We start from the raw sequence: 20,076 nt of genomic DNA on the forward strand, positions 1-20,076 counted from the left end.
GGGTCCCCTACGAAGAGGTTAAGGGACTTGTCTGAGAGCAAATGAGGCCCAGACGGAGCCAAGATGAGAGAACAGGTGTCAGACACTGGCTTTGCCTAAAGGTCTACAATCATGTTTTAAAATCAAGAATCAGAAATATTGAGACTAGGCAGAATTATGACATACGGACCAAGATATGCATTCTACAGTGCACGTGTGACACTAAATATACGTACTAAACACCCATTTATAGAAATGGCCTGTCAGCAGCATGGCAGGAGGGACATTCAAAGCTCTATGGAAACATTTTGCCAGAGCTTAAAATTAAATTAAAACAACCTTATGTTAAATCCCAAACAAGAGGCTTCCCTGGTGGCACAGTGGTTAAGAGTCCTCCTGCCAGTGCAGGGGACATGGGTTCTAACCCTGGTCCGGGAAGATCCCACATGCCACAGAGCAACTAAGTCCATGCACCACAACTACTGAGCCTGCGCTCTAGAGCCCATGAGCCACAACTACTGAGCCCATGTACCACAACTACTGAAGCCCGTGCACCTAGAGCCCGTGCTCCACAACGAGAGAAGCCACTGCAATGAGAAGCCCACGCACTGCAACAAAGAGTAGTCCCAGCTCACCGCAACTAGAGAAAGCCCACACGCAGCAACGAAGACCCAACGCAGCCAAAAATAAATAATAAAATTAATTAATTTTTTAAAAAAAAACCCAAAGAGAATTCAAAACCAATTAAGTTTATAAAACAATCATGTTTAAAACAACAGTAATTTCAAAAACACATTTAGTTAATTCATTTAACTTCAGTAGAAGTGGTTTTTTAATATTGATCCTATTGGTTTTAAATTTGCTTTTAAGAATTCTGTAGACACTTAGAAGCAAAAGAGATTAAGCAAGTAGAGGTGGGAACCTGCCCTGAATTTCCTCTTAGCTGTGCGCCTTGCACCCATCCACCTGGGAGTCTCCACTGTCCCTCTATGAAACTCTGGCTTTCTTCTGAGCAAGGGTGCAGCCCTGTTCGAAAAATCTGTGGTCTAGCCCAGATGGACGAATGAGGCCTAGAGCAGTGGTTGTCAAACTTGAATATAGAAAAACACCTGGGGAGCTTTTCAGAAATACAGATTCTCAGACTCCACTCCCAGAGACGAGATCCAAGGAGTCTGCAATCCTCCCAGGGAGCCCAGCCAGTTCTGACTGGGGGGCTGCTCCAACCCACTTCAGCAGGAGCCATCATTCCTAGGCCACTAGCTGCTGAGCCAGAACTGAGACCCAGGTTTCCTGATGTCCAGTTCAATGCTTTTCCCACCATACTCCACCGACTCTCCAACTCTTCAATTGTTAAAATACAAACTTCACTATTTTAAAAAAGACCAGAATCAGACAACAATGAACGGATAAACAAAATGTGGTATACACATACAATGGAATATTATTCAGCCTTAAAAAGGAAGGAAATTTTGACACACACTACAACAGGGATGAACCTTGAGGACACTATGCTAAGTGAACTAAGCCAGTCAGAAAAGGACATTTACTGTATGATTCCACTTATATGAGGTACTTAGAGCAGTCAAAATCACAGAGTCAGAAAGTAAATGGTAATTTTCAGGGGCTTTGGGAGAGAGGAATGGGAGTCATAGTTTTTCTGTTTTTTGGGGTTTTTTTTTGTTTTTTTGTGGTACGTGGGCTCTCACTGTTGTGGCCTCTCCCGTTGCGGAGCACAGGCTCAGCGGCCATGGCTCACGGGCCTAGCCGCTCCGCGGCATGTGGGATCTTCCCAGACCGGGGCAAGAACCCGCGTCCCCTGCATCAGCAGGCGGACTCTCAACCACTGCGCCACCAGGGAAGCCCGGGAGTCATAGTTTAATGGGTACAGTTTTAGCTGGAGAAGATGAAAAAGTTCTGGAGGTGGATGCTGATGATGGTCGCACAACAACTGTGAATGTGCTTCCTGCCACAGAACTGTACACTTAAAAACAGTCAAGAGAGTAAAAGTTTGTTATGTATATTTTACCACAATTTAAAAAAAAGGAATCAAAATTTTCTCTGTCCTCGAGCAGATTTCACTTACCATTTTGTGGATGGGAAGACACAGGTACAAATCAGCTGGCTTCTGGATGGGGGCTCTGGACGTTAAGGTCAACCAACTGCTTTAATCGTGTGCCTTCAGCCACCCCCAGAATGGTCCTCTCTCACAGTCACTCCCAAGGTGCTGCCTTTTGATGTTGCTGTGAAGTTCTGCGTCAGCACCTGCTCATGCCTCAGTCTAACTAACACCTGCTGAGGGGGTGACAGAGGCCCTCGGGTCATGGAGGCTCACCCCAGGGGAAACGAGGGAGGGAAAAGTGGATGCTGGAAAGTAACTCTGGAAACGGTGACAGTGGTCCTGAGCACACATGAAGTGAAGGCCAGGGAAAGCATTAAGATGGGAAACTCTGTGGTCTTTTGCAAGAACCCCTGTAGCATCGCAGCTTCCTAGGAATATGGATGAAGGTCGTGAAGCGCGGGGTAGAGATCACTGGAAAATAGGCTTCCTGCCGCCTGGGCAGACTTTCGGACCTTCCTCTCGTGATGCTCAGCCTAACCTTGTGCAAAACCCTCTCCCAACAAGGTGTGCAGATTGAGTTGACCACTGAAAGCCTGCATCCACTTATGCCCAGAGACTAGCCCTTCACTGGAACTTCAGCCTAAGCTGAACAACCAATTGCTCAGAAGTTATAGGAAAGGGCAAAGCTGAAAATCCATGAGTTGTACGTAAGTCCTTGGCGACAGCTGGGAATCCAAATTCCATTCTTAGTGGAGAAAAGGGGCCTGAATTGCCTTGAGCAAGAAGGGAGAGTAAGGAAGGAGGGGAAAAAGAAACAGGGGAGAGGTCAGGACTGACACTGGGGTGAGTTTTCTCTCCCTGCCCTGAGTTCACATGGTGGTCGTAAGTTCACGGTGTCAGGCAATTTCCCAAACATTTGGGGAAGTTACTCATGAAGAAGAAGCCACGTCCAGACAGTTCATTGGGAAATGTGGATAGTCAGTGCCTGGGTGGTTCTCACACTAATCTGAGATTTATTAAGGCTTGGAACGCAAGCAGCAGAGAGAGTTTTTACAATGAGAGTCATCAGCAGGCATTTCGATAGAGAAGAAAGTTTCTCTTTGGTCTGAAGGAAGTGGCAGGCCCCCGGGGGACTAGGAAGGCGGGAGCGGGGGCTCCTTTTGTGAGTGGAGTGGCAGAATCATTCCCTTCTGAGTACCCTCCCTTGCAGGGTACAAGATTCTCAATTGCAGTTGGGAGGAATTGGACTCAATGATCTGAAAGAGCTAACTTTTCCCCCCAAATATTGTGTGATGTGGCATCAGCACCTCAGCCACATTCTGATGCTGCTCGGGGGGAAGTTAAACAGGTGGATTTCACTTTATAACACTGACTTTTTCTTCCAAAGTTATACGGAAATTAAGTTGTTTTAAATCTACAAAGGTAGGGCTTCCCTGGTGGCACAGTGGTTAAGAATCTGCCTGCCAATGCAGGGGACATGGGTACAAGCCCTGGTCCGGGAAGATCCCACATGCCGTGGAGCAGCTAAGCCCATGTGCCACAACTACTGAGCCTGTGCTCTAGGGCCCGCAAGCCACAACTACTGAGCCCGCGTGCCACAACTACTGAAGCCCGCTCATCTAGAACCTGTGCTCCGCAACAAGAGAAGCCACCACAATGAGAAGCCTGTGCACTTCAAGAAGAGTAGCCCTCCGCTCACCGCAACTAGAGAAAAGCCCGTGCGCACCAACGAAGACCCAGCAGAGCCAAAAATTAATTAATTTTAAATAATTAATTAATTTTAAAAAATTAAAAAAATAAATCTACAAAGGTAGTGAAAGAAACCCTACTGGAAATCTTTCATAAATCTAAATATGTTTCTGAAAGGTGATTAAACACTTCTGAAATATTTTGCACGTTGCTCTGAATTTTGATTCGTCTCCTTTGCCGCTGCAACATTCAAGGTGTTGTAAATGTTGTAGTTTGATCATCTGTCACTACCTATCTTGATTTCCCAGAATGTTACATCAACCAGATTGGTGTCCCTTAGTCAACGATCCAGTAAGTCTATAGCTTCCTTGGGACTTTACAGTATATCAATACTTTACCAAATTTTTCTTTTACCAAAAAAAAAAACCAACCTAAAAAAAAAATTTCCAAACACACTGGAAGACCAGCCGGCCCTAGATCACAGCTCAGGCTGAAGTTCCAATAATGGGCTAGTCTCTGAGCATAAGTGGATGCTGGTTTCAGTGGTCAACTCAATCCACACACCTCATTGGGAGAGTGTTTGGTACAAGGCCAGGCTGAGCACCATGAGAGGAAGGTCTGAAAGTCTGCCCAGGTGGCAGCAGCAAGACCTGAGGAGGGATGTGGTTAACGAATTCCACAAGGACCCACAGCATAGAGAGGCCTAGAATGTGGAGGGACAGCGCCATGGAGGGGGCCCCCTTCCAGCTAGCTCTTGAGGGGAGGTAGAGGTCTGGATACTCAGAGTCAGGCAGGAAAAACCTTTCCTACAGAGGTATGAGGATAGAGGTACACTTGGGGACAGAAAATGGACTGATGTGGCAGGGTTTCTGGAAAGGTTAGATCCTGGAAACGTTTCAGAAGAAATTAAGAATTAAAGGTTTGTAAACACTTATGAGAGAACAGTAATTGTTAGGAATCACTAAGCATGGATTCACTAAGAACTAGTCATTTCCTGTTTCTTATAAGATTACTAGACTGGTAAACTAGAGGGTGTTGTCAAAGGGATCCTTGCGATTGGCTGGAAGTTTCTATGGTCCTGTGCAGGAAAGGAACAGAAGGCCCTGAGTTCTAATGTGTATCTCATTTCAACAGGCACCTGACATAGTTGGGCTCAATGAGATGCTAGTCAAGAGCATGGTTTGTATGAGAAAACATTCATTCCCAAAGGCAGCTGGTGATGGATTGATGGTAGGATGGAGGACAGACTCTGGTACTGACAGGGGCTCCATGTTTGGCCCTTTTTTCCATCTCCATCAATGTTTGCCAACAGCATAAGGAAACACACAGGCTGCATCTATCAGAATTTCAGATAATATAATACCGGAAGGGGAAAATAAATGTATTCGTTGATATATCAGAAAAAGGTCTTTGGGGACTAGAATGATGTCAAAAACAAGCAGCAGAAATACAATAGATATTAAGGGTAAAATGCTGCCTCCATCGTCAAAAAATCAACTTCTTAAGAAGCAGATGGAGAAATATGTCTCAGCAACAGTTGATGCAAGAAGAGACACAGGGCTTTTGGTTCACCGCTAGTGACCTAACGGTGCAACGCACTTGGAAGAAAAGACTGTATTTAAGAAGCATCTAGTCTCTATGTATTCTCTGATTCAACAAACCCTTATTTAGCCCCCCAATATGTGTCACTACTGTGATGGGCAGTGAACACAGGAGGACAAGACGGGTGGAGTCCCTGCCCTCATGCAGGCTGTAGTTTACTAGGGGAAAGAAGTAAACACCAAAAAAAAAAAAAAAAAAAATCGCTGAAACTTGTGACAGGGGCCCAGCAGCACACAAATGAAGGTCAGAAAGAATGTGGTGAGGGATGTGCTTACTTTTCCTGGGTGGTCAGGGCAGGCCTCTCTGGGGAAGTAGCATTGAAGCCAAGGCCATATGAAGAGGAGACAGGGAGATGGAACATTCCAGGCAGGACAGGGAGTGCACTGGCCCTGACCACAGAAGGAGCTTGGTGTGTTCCCAGAATTGAAAGACCAGTGAGCCCTGTCTATATTCATGGCCACCAAGATCCATTCTCGCTTTCCTCCGTGGTGATGCATGCTGACACGCTGTATCATGTTTCCCAGCCTCCTTCGCAGTTCAGTATGGCCACGGGGCCGAGTTCTCACCAGTGAGATGCTAACAAGTGGTCTGTGTCGGGAGCTGGGCCCTTAAGAAATGGACATACCCCCTCCTCACTCTCTGTTCTTTCTTCCTCCTGGTTGCATCTGGGACTTGGTAGCCACCCAGCTTGGACCAGAACACCCCATGGAATAGTGGAGCCCCAGCTCAAGGGGCCTGGGTCCCTGAATGACTGCAGAGAGCAGGGCCACTTGCTAACCTGCATCAATCACCTCAGGCAGGTACTTGAGAGAGAAAAAACATTCTATATTCTTTAAGCCACTGAACTACTGTTGTATCTCTCACCTAACCTGACTATTACAGAAACAAAGGAGACACTAGCTCCATCAACCAGATTGCATTTAGAACATTGTGTTTCCTTCAAAGGGTCACTTTTTTTTTTTTTTAAGAGACACTGACCATTTGAAGCATGCCCAGGGGAAGGTAAGGACAACAACATTTAGGAATCCAAAAACCAAGTCAATGAAAATCTGTTAAGGACACCACAGTTGTTACGTCTGGAAAAGAGATTTCTCAGGGGTGGCATGACAGCTGTCTTCAAACATTGAGAAAGAGGAATGAAGCTGAATTGGAGTAGCTCCTATAGGAGCGATGGGTGGTTGGGATTTACCACGAGGCAAATTCTGATTCAACATAGGAGAGAAGTTTCTAATGATTAGAAATGATTTGAAAAAGGCCAGATTGTTTTCAGGATCAGAGGCTTCTCCCCGCCACTGTGTCCAAGCAGAGACTGGCTGCCCACTTGTGAGGAGACATTTACAGGGGTGATCTTGGCATCATTGCAGAGATTCTAGTGAATTCTAGGATTTTAGGTAGAAGAGGTGGCAGATAATGCAAGCTGAAGCCAGGTCATAATGGGAACTGAATGTCGGTTTGGACTGAATCCTGGAAGCAAAGGGAACCTCGAAGGTTTCTGAGCAGAGTAGAAACAGGTTTCTGAGCGGATTAGCAACATGATAAAAGCAAGGAACATGGCTTTGGCCAACACAGGAGGAAGAAATCCTGATTTTCACAGCCCTTATTGGTCATCTGATGCATGCACTCCCTGAACCAGTAGCCATTTAAGGAAAGCCAAGAGTAAAGAATACAGATTTTCATTGCTTTATTCTTGAGATAATCCAAAAAATATTTGGGGACTAGCATTTTTTTTTTTAACTTATCTTCTGAGATGAATGATCCATTTAGTCCAAGGAACTCAAACTACACCCTTGTCTCATTCAGTCTTGTCTCATATCTGAACTGCTCTGTCAGGGGCAAGACCATCAAACCTCCTCTCTCAGATAAGGAGAAGGACTCACAAAGAGGGCCAGTGAGTTGTTCAAGGTCACGGTGAGTCACGTGCACAGTGGCAGGGCAGGCTCCTTGACTGAGGTCTCCCACGCTGCCCCGAGCCCACGCTAAGGGTGCCCTCAACTAGGAATGTCTCCCACATACAGGAAAAACCAACCTAAACCAACAGTCTTTCCAGAGTTGGAAATTACCTGAGACATTTCAAGTTCAACCAATTTCATTTTGCTGGTGAGGAAACTGAGGTTTAGTGAGGTCACCTGGACAAAGGCAGAGCTATGACTTGAACCCAGTTCCCGGGATCACCTGTACTACATCTTACCATCCTGCCTACCGGTAAATTGCCCAGGAACACCCCACACACAATTACCTGGAATCAACTGGGTCATCACCATTAGCTCCACTGTCTGGAAATATAAAGGCTCATATTGGCTTTGGCCACCAAAGAGAGGAAACATTCTGCAATGCTTGAAAACTCACAGCTGAGGGGGTGCTGGGGAGCAGTGTTTGAGCCTTGTACTACAAAGTCAAAAGGGAAAACATGTGTTTCACATTTGTCTTGGGATGGGAAAGAAAAACTTTTCCTTTCACTTAATCTCCATTTAAACAAACAGAGAGACTGCCCTTTTTGTAAACTCACCCAACGTCAAATATCATTCACTAGCCTGGCATCGGCTTACTAAGCCACTACAGAGCCACTTTCCTCACTTAATCCCCTCAATTAGAAGGCACTTCAGCTTGAAGAGGGGCAAGTAAAATAATACACATTTCCTCTGATGAACTGAACAAGAGTCAGCTGAGGGAGTCAGGTTTCCAAATCTGTAACCTCTGGTTTCAGCCAGAGACCCAAGGCAATCCGGCTTTAGTCATGACTCAGGATTTGGGGAGTGAAAGCAAGCGCAGTCAAGTGATGTAAGAAAATTCCCCCCATTCCCCCATCCCCCTGGCATCCTGCTCCCTGGGGAATTCACTCTGAGTGCCTCGGGGGGAGGAGTTTCCAGGTCACTGGGTGCTGAGCTGCCTTCTCTCCCATCCCCACTGCAGTGGCCAGGTCTGCAATTGACAAAGGAAGTACTCAATTACAATTACTTTCCTGTTGGCCTGCGAGCTCAGATAATTGCTTTGCAATGTGTGTGTGTGTGAGAACCTCATAAAGTAAACCAAGAAACAGAAGGGCCAGGTCTGGACTAAAGGGAAGTGTCAAGCCGGGGGGAAGGCAGGTGATGCAAGCCTGCCTTTGAAGTCATTTTGTTTGTGAAAAGTCTGCTGTGCTCTCTCTTAAGGAAACTCCTCTGGAATGAGCTTTCTGTGCATGTGGGGTTTAGGGCTATTGTTTTTGGCTCTGAGGTTCACCTCAAGCCCGGCTAGGACATGTATAAATCCCATAACAACAGTCTGACATGAAATTGCTCACCCTCTCATTGCATCAGGGGACTTTTACTCAGGCAGATTTTTGAATGCCTCATTGTTTAACAGGACAGGAAGTTTACTCTTGATGCAAATGAGGAATCTTTCTGTTTTTTTCTCCATAGCTCCTTGGAAGATTTTCACAGAGGCCTGCCTTGTCATCCCTAGTCTCGCTCCTTCCATGCGAGCAGCTGCACCCAAGTTCCTTCTCAGAGTAGGGTTTTCCCTGGAGGTGACTGGGTGATGGGCTAAGGGCCACCCAGGGTCAGGGAAGGGTTGGATCTTCTGAAAGGGGTTGGATTTTTCTCTTTTCAGTTTCTTTTGTTTGTTTCTTATACACACAGAGAGGGAAGCCCCATCACCAAACCTTATCATGCTTTTTCTCTCAAGTGACCAGCTCACATTGGGAACATGGGGCTAGGACTCTGGCATCGAAAAGAAGATGCCTCATTGAGAACCATGACCTACCCTCCACTGGAGCAAATCCCTGAGAAAGAAACTTCTAGAAAAAGCCTTTCAGGGTCCTCCATTTCGTGACATAATCTGTAGGCAGACTCTTGAAAAGGCATAAGAAGAACCCTCTCAACCTTTTGCTGATGTCCCCAGCCAAGAGACTGGCCAAGAGAGGCCCTCAAAGAAAGGGTTCACAGATAACTACTTTTAGTCAAAGGAAACCAGATCAAGATGATGACGTGGTAAATGACAGGGACGCCGACCCAAAGCCCTAGTTTATTTGGTTCTGTATCTCCAGAATCTTTTTTTCCTATACATCCAAAAAAAAATCAGTAATGGGAGGGAGGGAGGGAGAAAGGAAGGAAGGAAGGAAGGAAGGAAGAAAAAGAAAAAAGTCAAGCACTGTGCATAAGCCCTAGAGATTAGCCTAAGGTTACAATACCATTGCAATTGTCTTCTGCACACGGCTGAATCAGCGTGTCCCCAAGAGTCACAATGATACCTGACAACATATATGCTAGATTTTGTTTGTTTAAAATTAGTGTTGACCAGGATTTTTACGTGTGTGTATGTGTCTATATATATGTACCACTGTGTGCGTGTGTGTTTTCATTGTACCAAGTCAAGCGCAATTAAGCAAGAAGGAGCAACCTCACTGATGGCCAAGTTCTGTCCCATGCCTGCTTTACACTGGCATCACTTGCAGATCTTTAGCCACAACACACAGGTGCCTAAATGTCTCCCCACAGAGATCCTGATTTAATCAGGTGGGGCTGGGATCTGGGGGCAGATTTTTTTTTAAGCTCCCCAGGTCATTATAATGTGCTTCCAGGGTCACCATCCACTGACCTAGGCCAGCCCCCACGCAGCCTCCCTGCACTGGCCCACAGTCAGCCACACTCCTTGCACAACTTCCCTCTTACTCAGGCACTGGCACTTCTCTCTGTGGTCCTCACTCTGGCTTTACCACAAGCTTCCGCATCTGGAATCTGGCACCCCCTGTGACCATGATGATGGCAAAAAAAGTTCTCCCCAAAATGCCCTCAAGCATAATTTAACATCCTAAATTACTCCTTCACACTCAATAAAAATGACTGTGTTTGTAGCACATCTGGTCATTCTTACATGATGAGGTGGGAAACACCAAGCTATGTTCAGTGGCACTTGACTGCCTGGCTGCACCCTTCCTTGGCTAGTCTGCATCCCAGATCCCTCAGGAGCCAGTGCAAAGCCATCCTGTGCAAGGCACATATAACCATCCGTAGTGAACCGCCCAGGGCCTGGCACAGGGCCGACAGAGGCTCAGCAAACTTCTGATGAAACTGAGACTATTAAAGTCTACAAATTCTGGGTGCTTCCCCAACCTAATTTGGGCCTGGAAATTCAAATGACTGGATTAAGAAAAAGATGTCCTGGTAATTACAAAGCCCCCACTCTGAGAACACAGTGAATGACAGAACTAGCCAAGGAAATGCAGCAGCGATCAGCAGATATGCATATATTTTACTCTCCCTGCCCCTCCCCCTTCCAAGCTCTGCCCAGGAAAGGAACAGCCTCTTATGTCTTCACGAGGCCTTCCTCCCCATGAGTGTGTCTGTGTATCTCCAAATGTCTCTCTTCGTAAGGATGTCAGTCACTGGATTTCGGGCCCAGCCTACTCCAATACATCCTCATCTTGACTTGATTACATCTGTAAAGACACTATTTCCAAACAAGGTCACGTTCACAGGTGCCAGGGGTTAGGACTTTAACATATCTTTGGCGGGAGGGGAGACACACTCCTACAACATCCAGTGTGCTGGTCTCTGACCAGGCTACATCTAGAATTTGGGGTCCAGCTCATGAGCCATATTTCAAGATGTCCACTGAAAAAATTGCTCATATCTGTGTGATATAAGTATCGGTTACGGGAACTACATTCAGCTTAGATCCAGGAGGCATTGAGAGGAGTATATATTCAGGAAACCATAATTTGAAAAGATACATGCACCCCAATGTTCATTGCAGCATTATGTACAATAGCCAGGACATGGAAGACACCTAAACAGAGGAATCTGTTTCCATCAACAGAGGAATGGATAAAGAAGATGTGGTACATATATACACAATGGAATATTACTCAGCCATAAAAAAGAATGATATGCCATTTGCAGCAACATGGATGGACCTAGAGATTGTCATACTGAGTGAAGTAAGACAGAGAAAGACAAATATCATATGATATCACTTGTATGTGGAATTTTAAAACAGGGTACAAGTGAACTTAACTACAAAACAGAAGTAGAGTTACAGATGTAGAAAACGAACTTATGGTTACCAAGGGGTAAGGGGGGGGATAAATTGGAAGACTGGCATTGACATATACACACTACTATATATAAAATAGGTAACTAATAAGAACCTGCAGTATAGCACATGGAACTCTACTCAATACTCTCTCATGGCCTATATGGGGAAAGAATCTAAAAAAGAGTGGATATACGCATATGTATAACTGATTCACCTTGCTGTACACCCGAAACTAACACAACATTGTAAATCAACTCTACCCCAATTTTTTAAAAAAAAAGTGTATTATTTGCCTTCAAAGGGAAGCATTTTTCTTTTTAAGATTTTTTTTGATGTGGACCATTTTTTAAGTCTTTATTGAATTTGTTACAATATTGCTTCTGTTTTATATTTTTTGGCCGCAAGGCATGTGGGATCTTAGCTCCCCAATCAGGAATTGAACCTGCACCCCCTGCACTGGAATGCAAAGTCTTAACCACTGGACCACCAGGGAAGTCACAAAGGGAAACACATTTTGGCTCAATATAATTTGACTCAAAGATCCAAATGATCTTTGGACGAAGGCCATCTACCGAGGGCTGTCTACCTGCAGCAGCAATGAGTTACCTCATTCCTCACGCATCTGATAAATACGTACCAAGGCCCAGTATGTGCCAGGCAGCAGGCACCTGGCCAGACGATGGAGCAGTGACAGGCTCCAGAGAGAGATACAGGCCTTGCCCTCAGGAAGCTTCCCGGGTCTAGTGGCCCGGAAAGGGTGCAGGCAGGCTGGGTGGGCGCACGCTTAGGATGTATGGAGGAGGTTCTCTGTTGAGAGGGTGTGGACCACTGTGTCTCCTCAGAGCCAAGGCACTCTAGTCTTTATAATTCCCAAGAGGCTAAATGTAGAGGAAATTGGAGGTGTGGGGCGGGAGCGTGAGGGCGCAATGATTTAAGAAAAAAATTTTAAAGGGTTTAAATGAACACAGAGGGGCTTTCCCGGCGGGACACACGCAGAGTCGCAAGCTCCCTCACACCGTCACACGCTCTATGCAGAAGGGGACTTTTATCTCACAAGCCCGAGGCTCCGCTCTCCCGCTTCCCATCTCAGCCTGACCCCACCCACCCTAAGGAGCAGACACTCATAGGCCGGACCCACCGGGGCTGCTCGGGCTGGAGTCACCTCAGTGGGGAAACGGAGTCCCTCTCCCCAATCTCAGCGGACAAAGCAGCCCAGGCCCTAGGTGCTTCCCCTCCTGCCGCGACACCCAGCCAGGGAAAGCAAAGGGAGAAGCTCTAAATCAAGTGTTTTTAGCAGAACCAGGCCCCGGGGGTGGAAGGGAGAGGCCGGCGCTCTCAGCGGCTGCTCCTCCTTAACGAGCCTAAACATGCTGGGCCCGCAGAGTCCGCAGGCGGCCAAGGTAAACCTTCGTCTGTGATGCCCAGGGCGGACAAGCCCAGCCCTCTAGGAAGAGAAACCCCAGCTTTGCTTGCTGCCGTTTTACCACTTGAGAAGATAAATACATTTAAAAAAAAAAAGATCTGTCCTCGGTGCTGGGAAACTCCTGGTACTCAACACCAAAGAGGTCTCGCAAAACAAAAAAACCATCTGGTCGCCATCATATCGTTCCCGCCCCCAACTCCATCCTGGCCCAGCTTTCTGACGCATGCGTACACGTCCTCACGTGTGTGCGCAGACGCACTCAGGAGCACACATCCTCATACGTGTATGCGTTCACTGTTCCACCCTTCCACACACATCCCCACACATATCTTCACACATACAGACACATGCCCTCCCACGTTTGTGCACACACCCACCCTCACATGAGGACACAATTGTGCACCCTCGTATAGAAACTTGTGTGCACGCACATCTTCACACAAGGCACACGTCCTCACACATGCACACAATATATTTTCACACATGCATGCATCCACAAACATCCTCTGTGCACACACATTCATGCACAAACACAGACCCTCAATCCTCACGCATGTACGCCCACTTGTATGCGCACACACCCTCACACATAAGTGCATCTTCACATACAAACACACATGTGGGTACACATTTTCATACCGCAACATGTCCTCACATGCAGCACACAAAGGTTCACACGCACATGCACATCCCTGGACATAAACACACATGCATCCTTACATAAACACATGCCCTCACACCTGGCGGCACACTCACACTCACACACCCCTTTTTTTGCTGCTGCTTCCCTGCGAGTTGACTTCTCCTTGACTTGCTTACTGGGCCAGGTTTCGCTTTGAAGCTCATGGCCTGGGACCCAATTGGTAGACAGACGGCTGGTAGCAAAGGCCCAGGGCGTGGGCCATGCACAGACCATGAAGACATTTGTCTGTCATGGAAAGAGCTAGGGCTTTGGAGTTGGGCCAGTAGGGTCCTCTCAGTAGCTGAGTGGCCTTGGGCAAGTTACACAGCCTGTCTGAGTCTTAGCTTCTCATCCAGAAAAGGGGGCTAATATCACCTACTTCATGGGGTTGGGTGAAGAGGCCATGCGGAGTACGTGTTCAGGAGAGAGCTCATTCCATTTGGCTGACCTGAGTCACCAGAACTCCCCAGGCCACAGGTACATGCAGGATGAGACTAATTAAACCGTAGTACTAAAAGCGGTTCATGTTGTTGCTGGTAAAATTAGGGGCATTTTATGAGGTATCTATCTGGCTGTCCCGGCCCTCCCTTTGTGAAGTCTGCCCAGTTGGAGAAAAGCAGAGGAACGAGAAGCTGCAGAAAAGGAGATCCAAAGGATCAGAACCTGAAAGAACTCCACGGCTGCTGCCTGAAACATCTGGAAATACGCTAACGGGCATGAGGAGCAGAGCGCGGCGCCAAGCCATCTCTTGGCACGCGTACTGAGAGCTGCCCAGGGAGCCGGAGCAGACACTGTGGGACTTTTCCTCTGAGTTACTGCAGCTTCTTTCTGAAGCCGGCCTGGTGTGGTGGCTGAAACACAGAAACATGGTCTGAATTCTCTTCCCACCAACCACCACCACCACCTGGCTGTGGTTTCTTACTGTCTAAGGTGAGCAGTTCAGTGACAATGACCAAGCCCACATTTCTAGGGAAAAATTATAATATTGTGGGTGCCAGGCACCATGCCGAGTTCTACACACACATCATCTCAATCCTTAAGGAGGCTCTGGAGGTGGCTATTAACATGCCCATTTTACAGACAGGACAACTGCTCAGAGAGGGTGACAGCCTTGCCTGAGATCACAGAGCTGGCAAGGGGACAGGGTGAGGATTTGAACCCAGAGCCATCTGTCACCTAAGCCCTGTGCTCTCCTGCCAAAGAGGAACAAGTGTTCATCTAGCCGGCTCTCCCCCGCCCTTGGGAGCCAGAACCCCCTGGAACTGAACTGCCGGAAATGGATGACCTCAGCCAGCCTCCTCGTTTCACAGACGATGGGGAAAGTGGAAAAGGCCAGGGACTGGCTCAAGGTCTCGTCCTGTGTCCCATCCTCCTTCCCGGACTTCATTCTCCCCGGCAGCCCCCGGACTGAGCTGGAGAAAAACTTTCAGAGACTTCCCTGGGGAAGACAGCTGGAAGGCAGGGCGAGCCAGGGCTGTAATAATGCGGTGATGAGGTGGTGACGATATGCCTGTGTTTCCCCCTTTTGAGAAATGCTCTGGCGTCAGATAAGTCCTGGGGGGAGGTAAGAGGAATTTGGCAGGGATCTGGTTATAAGCCATCTGGAGGCCGACGTGAGTACCAGAAAAGCCTCTGCCCAGTCAGTGTGGGCTCATCCGTGAGTGCACTCACAGCTCCCCAGAGGCTCCGTCGGGTCAGGCGAGAGTCAGAGAGAGGTGGCCCTACCCACAATCCCACGGCGGGGCAGGAACATTCCCCCCCACCTGTTTTGCAGCCTTTGTCCTGGAGGACCAAGCAAGGACCCATTAGACACTTGCCTGGTGGCCTGGAAGCATGTCTCATGTCATTGCCTCAAAAGGCGGACGGACGTCCTAGCACAAGTCACCACTGTTAATTCCTCTGTGCTGGGACTGTGCTCAGCATCTTACCCACATGCTTGCTTCATCCTCACTACCACGCTGTGGAGTCGGAACCAATACTGCCCCCGTTTCCACTCCAGGACACTGAGACCCAGAGAGGTTTGATAAGGTTCCAAAGGTGATAAGGATGGAGCCAGAACTCAAATCCAGTAGCGGAGGTCCCGGCCCAGGCTCCCATCCACGACACCGAGCTGCACCTGTCACCACCTCCTGGCACCTCGAGGGACACCTAAGCATCACTCAAGCAGAAACGGCCTAAATCCCGGCCATCGCCCGTCCCCCCCCCGCCCCACTTTCCCATCTGAATTGGGGGCCTCGTCAGAGGCAGACCCCAGGAGATTCCACCCGTCCCCTCGTGTTGGCCTTGCTCACCCACGGATGAGTCAGCTGGAACTTTTGGACACCCCGGGCTCACAGCCGTGGTACCAGGAGCAGTCAGGAGGCAGGAATGCGCGGAATGCGGCTCCTTGGGCTCCGGCCTGTCCCCACCCTGACCTGCCCCCACCCCCCAGGCTGAATCCACAGAGAGGCTTGTAAGGTGAATGACAACGTGTTTGTCGAGGCTTTGGGACGACAGACAGGTGCACGCGAAGATGAGGACAAAACCCGATTCTTTTCGCGGGGCTGCCGCCACAGTTTCGCGCCCCTCCCACGCAGTCCGCGTTCCAACCCGGATGCTCAGCGCCCCGGGCTCCGGCGAAGGGCAAGAAACCACTGATTAGGAAGCGAAAAGTAAAAAATGTCCCGGGTTCTCAGGAAGACGGAATGTTCAACCCCTTTGCCCAACTCTGACTCGGCTCTGCAACTCCGCCACCCTGAAACACGACTTGGATTTTGTCGCTTACCTGTTCACAGGCATTTATGCAGGCGAAACGGGCTTTCCAGCACCTTCTCTGCGCGGGGCTCTGTCGGGCACTGCGTCTAGATGGTGGATAAGGCAGCAACAGACTTTCCTTCTCGAGCTTTCCTTCTAGAGGAGAGTTCGGATAATAAACGAGTGAGCGTGTAATTACAGAATGGGATCAGGTGAGGAAGGAAGCAAACCAGGTGCAGGATGGAAATGGGCGGGGGTTACTTTAAAATGAAATCCAACCCTCAGAGCTGCATGCTGCCTAAATTTGTCACCTGCCTCTGAGGCCTTAGCTCATGTCAGCCACCCAGAGCCCTTCTCACCCTCCTGCCACTTTGCCCAGTGGATACTGGGTCACCTCCTCTCTCTGCCTGGCTGGTGAGCCCTTCGGGGGCAGGAAGCATGGTTATCTCACACACCAGAGACTCCTGGGGATCCCCTCTAACACACGTGCCCTGGAACCTTTGATTTTGATGCCCGGCACTGGGGAGACACATAAAAAATACTTCTTTAGGGAATGGGCATCCCCAGACTCCAGCTGACTGTGGAAGGCCAGGAGGACCAGGGGCTCTGAGCAAAGAAACCATATTTAGGAAACACTCCACGCTGGGAGCCAGCCTGGAGCCTCATTGGACTCAGAAAGTCCACATCACACACACGCCGGTTAGGAAAGAGGAAGGGTTGAGGGTAAAAACTGTTTGATCAGCCTCTCATCCGGAAGTTCGGGCCCACAGATGCTGCCTTGATTACCTATCGAGATGAACAAATGCCAGAAGTCACCCCAGGCCTTGCTGACGCAGGGCACTGGAGAGAGAGAAACCGCTCCGCTGATTATCTTGGCTTTATCCGCCACATCTGTTTTAGCTCAGCCTCTCTGCTTCTCATCTTTAAAGAGATGGCTGCAAAGTTAGAGACTCTCAGAGCTTGGAAAGGGCCTGAAAGACCTCACATCTCACCTCCTTATTTCGAAGATAAGAGCCATGTCACTTGAGAGACTGTGACTCACGCATGGCCACTCGTCTTGGAGGTGGGGCGGGCAGCTGGGACCATAGTTCTCACCTCCCAGGCGAGAGCTTTTCCCAGTTCTCCAAGCTGCCTCTCGGATCCCGCCAAGTCATTCCCACGCTTGCCTCAGTTAGGCCTCATTAGTAAGAGAAGCCGGCCATGGCCCTTTCTCATTCCCCTCCCACCTCCTGCCGAAAAAGGAAGGAGATTCCCTTCCACAACTGAGCAAGGATAGTTTTGCTTGTCATCTGATGCCCGGGACTACCCATGCCAGGCTCCCCTCCAGGGGTGCAGCTCCCTGCCCTCACATGGTATCATGGTATCATAAAAGAATTCACCCTCCCGCCAACCTTGAGAACAAGAGGCCATTTCTCAGCTGGGAATCAATCCACCTTGAGGGCCAAGGCATCAGAGGGACTCCGCTCGGCCCTTACCGGCTGCGTGCTCCTTGGCCGAGGCCTCCCCTGGGATGGCAGGTGCTCCCCAAAGCATCCCAACCCCATTTCCTGAGTCCTCTATCCGGCCGGTCACCTCCACCCAAGCCAAGTCCAGAATCCCTCTGGAAGGGGCTTTACATCCATTCTGGAGGGGACGAATTGTTATTCCCATGCCCAGTCTTTTTTTTTTTTTTTTTTAGCCGCGCCGTGTGGCTTGTGGAATCTTAGTTCTCCAACCAGGGGTCGAAACTGGGCCCTCGGCAGTGAAAGCACAGAGTCCTAACCACTGGACCGGCAGGGAATTCCCCTTTCTTTTTAACAGATGTAGAAATCCAGGCTCAGAGAGGTTAAGTTACCTGCCCATGGTCACCCAGCTAGTGAGGGGCAGAGTCAGGATTTGAACTCGAGTCTGACTCCAAAGGCCATCTCTTTCCACAACGCCTCTCCGTGGGCCCCGAAGGAGCTGGAGGCATCTCAAGACACCGTTGCACTCGTGCTCAGAAATAGTCCCCACTGGTCTGCCTGAGTGCCTAGAATCCCCCCATTGGAGTCATCTCCTGGTGACCCCAACCGTTCTAACAGGAGAGGCCAGAGGCGGGCAGGAGGAGGGTATACAAAGGTTTGATCATGGCAGGACCAACCTGAGGCCCAGGGGCGAGGGCTTGGGAGGGCTGGGGGTTGACAGGAGGAAAGGGAAATGGCCTGGGAGAGAAAGGGCTGACTAGTGGGGCCCAGAAGCTGGCAGGACAGGGCATGAGGGCAGCACCAGTGGGGATGGGGGAGCCTCCCTCCAAACTCCACAGAGCCAGCTCCAGGACACGGACTGGTTCTGGGGTGGAAGGGCCCAGCGTGACTGGGAGGCATTAGTCAGCAGTGGAGGTTTATGAAAGGAGGGATTGTCCAGAGTCTCCTTACTCACCAGGCCAGTTGCGTTGTCCCCAGAGACCGGGAGCAGGGCCGGTATCAGAAGGGGACCGGGAACTCTGAGCTGCTCACTGCCCAGGTTGAATGGCCCTGGGCGTCGGAGGCCTGCCTGGCCTCACAGCCTGTGAGTCACAGCCGTTGGCTGGCAGGCTGAGTGTCTTCATTGTCCTCTTAGCCATGGGACAGTGGGGCCAGAGCCCTGGCAGGAGGCCCGACTCCCTCCTCTTAGGATAGAGGACACCCAGGGCTGATTCACGGGGCTCCTGTGCCACGTTACCAGCCTGCTGCCCCATCCGAGGCCCCAGCAGTCATCTACCATTCCTTCGTCGGTCATTCACACGGTCATTCTTTCTGTTGCTGTCTTGGGTCAATCTTTATTTTTTCCAATTGCAAAAGTAATCTATTGAATATTATTCACCCATAAAAAGGAATAAAATTCTGACCAAGGCTACAACATGGGTGAACCTTGAGGGCACTATGCTGAGTGAATAAGCCAGCCACGAAAGGACAAATCCTGTCTGAGTCCACTTATGTGAGGTTCCCAGATAGTCAAAATCATCAGGACAGAAAGTAGAGTAGAGAGGTTGCCAGGGGCTCGGGGAGGAGGCGCGGGGAATTTGTACTTAAAGGTGCAGAGTTTAAGTTAGGGGAGGTAGAAACTTCTGGAGAGGGATGGTGGTGATGGTTGCAAAACAATACAGATGTACTAATACTGCTGAACTGTACTCTTAAAAATGATTAAAACAGGGACTTCCCTGGCGGTCCAGTGGTTAAGATTCCGTGCTTCCACGGCAGGGGGCGCAGGTTCGATCCCTGGTCGGAGAACTAAGATCCCGCATGCCGTGCAGCATGGCAAAAAAAAAAAAAAAAAATTGAAACAGTAAAGTTTATATTTTGTATATTTTATCACAAAAAACAAACAAAAAATCTGTTATTCGAACAATATATAAAAGGTAATTGGTAAATGTCCTCACCCCACTCTCTGGAATATTCCAAACCTACTTATGTTCCTGTACAATCATGTATGTGTGTGTAACAAAAGTCAGCCTGTGATGGGAAAGGAACACAGTCCCCGGGTGCCAGCCACGCTCCTGGTCTCTCTCTCTCTTTGAAGGACATGCGCATCTCACTCACTAACCCCAGGTGCCAGCTCAGGGCCAGGTGGCAAGGTCATGGCAGAGGTCATGGCATTGACAATCACGACCGTCCAGCGAGAGCTTAGCCATGTCCAGCGTGGTGCTGAAGCCCTAACACGTGAGCACGAGCTCACTTCATCCTTCCACCAGTGTGGTGAGGCGGGGGATAGTTCATGCGTACCTCCAAGCCCATTTCATAAAGGAAGACTCAGAGGCTTTGAGAGTTGAGGGACGTGCCCAGATCACATCGCTAGAAAGAGGCAGAGCGGGAGGTCCTTTCCTGTTGAACCGTTAGATTGTACTGCAGATAGAGATCGGCCACGAGCAGAACGACAGGCTACTTGCTCACTTCCTAG

General features: G+C 49.0%; 1 long non-coding RNA gene across 1 annotated transcript; it reads right to left on the reverse strand.

The window, feature by feature from the left end:
• Nucleotides 1-10,208: 10,208 nt before the first annotated feature.
• Nucleotides 10,209-18,665, reverse strand: LOC141276159 (uncharacterized). Its single transcript, XR_012325252.1, has 3 exons — nt 18,580-18,665; nt 16,214-16,338; nt 10,209-10,756 (listed from the first exon to the last, which is right to left on the reverse strand). It is a non-coding gene; the product is annotated as an uncharacterized lncRNA (long non-coding RNA).
• Between the last annotated feature and the right edge of the window lie 1,411 nt (nt 18,666-20,076).

Source organism: Tursiops truncatus, chromosome 13 (genome assembly GCF_011762595.2).
Source record: "Tursiops truncatus isolate mTurTru1 chromosome 13, mTurTru1.mat.Y, whole genome shotgun sequence".
NCBI lineage: Eukaryota > Metazoa > Chordata > Mammalia > Artiodactyla > Delphinidae > Tursiops > Tursiops truncatus.